Source organism: Oratosquilla oratoria, chromosome 3 (assembly GCF_046742065.1).
Source record: "Oratosquilla oratoria isolate Oo_2021 chromosome 3, ASM4674206v1, whole genome shotgun sequence".
Lineage (NCBI taxonomy): Eukaryota > Metazoa > Arthropoda > Malacostraca > Stomatopoda > Squillidae > Oratosquilla > Oratosquilla oratoria.
The window spans coordinates 84,788,118-84,790,617 of record NC_134779.1 but is presented as its reverse complement, the minus strand read 5'-3'; positions in this window follow the sequence as shown (position 1 = coordinate 84,790,617).

Here is a 2,500-nt window from a genome sequence, read left to right as displayed (position 1 = left end):
TTCAGCGTCTGAGAAAGCAAATAAGATTCTGGGACTGATTGCGCGATCTTTTGATTTCAAAAGTCCATCACTCATTAACAAGCTATATAAATCGTTAGTTCGTCCACATTTGGAATATGCTGTTTCCGTATGGTCACCGAATCTCATTAAAGACATTGACAAACTGGAAATAGTACAACGGCGAGCCACAAAACTGATTCCAAATATCAAAAATAAATCATACGAAAATCGACTAAAACACATGAATCTGTTTTCCCTAAAAAAGCGTAAACTCAGAGGTGACTTGATACAGGTCTTTAAGATTTTAAAGGGAATTGACAACATCAAAAGTGACCAAATTTTCACATTGAATGAGAATCAGACAAGAAACAATGGTCTCAAACTGTCCGGAAATAGATTCAATTTGGAAGTAGGTAGAAACAACTTTGCCAACCGTGTAGTCAATGAATGGAATAAACTTCCTGCACAGGTAGTGCAATGTAGTTCAGTTCGAAGCTTTAAGAATAATTTAGATAAACACCTAAGTAAGATGCTGTAATGATTATAATTTATCTTATATTATTTGTTTTTGTTTTGTTATCATTTGTCTGTCTGATTTTCATTTATTATTAGTTATATGTCAATTTATCATTATTTACTATTTACCTGTTTGTTTATTATTCAACTATACATATGCATTTATTTATGTATTTTATTTGTTATTTACATTATTATAGTTTTTATTTATTGTTTTATTATTAATATGATTTCTTTTTTCGCATCCGACCTAGATATGGATAAAAAGGTCTCCTGTCGGCATGCTCCGCCTTTGTAATCCTTTGTAATCCTTTGTATGCATGTATGTATGTATGTATGTATGTAAGTATGTATGTATGTATGTATGTATGTATGTATGTATGTATGTATGTATGTATGTATGTATGTATGTATGTATGTATGTATGTATGTATGTGTATATATTGTGATGAATGTGGATAGGAGGTAAAGGGAACACGGGCTGAGGGAAATACTTTTATTCCTGACTAGTATCGCCTGAGTGGCTTCTTCAGAGGAATATAGTTTGAAGTCAAGTTGGTCAATATAGATAGCACAAAAAGGAACGTGGCAAAGTGTCAGGTTGGTCCCCCACTCGACCTCATCTGTCGGTGTGACGAGCTATCGCAGCGGGTGGACCAATTATCCATCTGTTGGTATTCGCGTGGCTGAAATGTCCGTCTGGATCAGGGGCTCTGTGTTTATTGTTCATGACGACAAAGCGTACTGCTGCTTTAGCCCATATTAAATCCCCAGTCCTCTTATTGTTGTTATCATGGATGTTGATAAAAACGGACTCCATCGCCTTTCTTGTCGTGTGATGTTATCCATGAAAATTTTTGCCTGGTCCCATTTCGGTAGATGGCCTCTTTCCTCGACATGATTTACTATTGCACTGGTATTATGTTAAGAAAAATATAATGGCAGGTAGTATGGCAGTAGGATGCATGTAACAGAAATAAGAAAGCTAACAATAGAGAGCGGATAAAAGATAGCAGGCACCAGGTACCAGGTAGCAGTAGAATACATGTAACAAAAAGAAGGCAGTTGACAACAGATAACAGTTATAAGATAGAAGACAACAGGTAACAAGAAGCAAGCAGCAGACAATTCTCAGCAGGAAAACGAAGCAAGTGGTAGGTATAAGTAACCATAAGGTAGCAGGTGACAGGCAGAAAGTAGAAATAATCAGGTAGCAGGTAGCAGGCAGAAGGCAGCAGATGACGGCAAATACAAGAATGATTAGCAGGACAAAGGTAGTAGAAAGCAGCTGACATATACAATAGCAATTAGCAGATAGCAGGTGGAAAGCAGTAGGTAGTAACCAGCAAATATAACAGCTATTAGCAGTTAGCAGGCAGAGGGCGGCATGTAGGATCCAATAACTACAAAATCAATTAGCAGGTACAAGACGGAAGGCAGTATGTATTATGCAATATAATTACAACAGCAATTAGAAAATACCAGACAGAAGACAGCAGGTAGCATCCAATAATTACAACAGCAATTAGCTGGTAGCAGACAGAGGGTAAAAAGTATCATCCAATCATTGCAATATCAATTAGCAGATAGCGGACAGAAGGTAGCAGGTAGTATGCAATAACTACAACAACAGTTAGCAGGTAGCCGGCAGAAGGCAGCATGTAGTATCCAAGAAATACAACAGAAGCTATAATGCAGCAGGCATAGGGTGGCATGTAGCATCCAACAATTACAACAGCAATAAACAGGTAATAGACAGAGGGTAGCAGGCAGCATCCAACAAGTACAACAGCAGTTAGCAGGTAGCGGGCAGAGGGCAGGAGGTAGCAATAACAAACAGAAATCAGCAGGTAGCATACAAAAACCACAACAGCAGTTTGCAGGATCCAGGAGATAGCATCCAACAATGGCAACAGCAGTTAGCATGTAGAAGGCCACCGGTGACCCCACGCATGGGTCCGTTTGACTTGTGGTGAAGGTTGAG